Source organism: Alligator sinensis, unplaced genomic scaffold, assembly GCF_000455745.1.
Source record: "Alligator sinensis unplaced genomic scaffold, ASM45574v1 scaffold821_1, whole genome shotgun sequence".
In the NCBI taxonomy this organism is placed as follows: Eukaryota; Metazoa; Chordata; order Crocodylia; family Alligatoridae; genus Alligator; species Alligator sinensis.
In genome coordinates this window covers 192,245-192,691 of record NW_005843270.1, presented here as the reverse complement: position 1 = coordinate 192,691, position 447 = coordinate 192,245, and positions in this window count along the sequence as shown.

Genomic DNA, 447 nt, shown 5'->3' with positions numbered 1-447 from the left:
GGGGGTGCCCTGCGGGGGCCTCGGGGTGCCAGGTTTGGCACCCCATGGAGTTGGCCCAGGTCTGGGGTGGGGCAGTGTAGCCCCACAGCCCCCTGCCCCGAGCTGCACCAATGCAGCGGGAGGGGGGTTCTGGGCTCAGTGGACCAGACCATTGCAGCGGGAGGGGGGTTCTGGATCAATGCAGCAGGAGGGGGGGTTTGGACTGGACCACTGCAGCGGGAGAGGGGTTCTGGATTGGACCAGTGCAACGGGATGGGGGTTCTGGGCTCAGTGGACTGGACCATTGCAGCGGGAGGGGGGTTCTGGCCACGTGCCAGGTCCAGAGGTCAGAGGCCGTGAGCCACGGCCTGGGCCCGCGTGAGCCCGGTGCCCCCGCGCATGGCCCGGGGTGGCCCCCCCGCGCCCCCGCCCGGCAGATGGAGCTGGCGCGGGGCTGTTTGTCCTGCT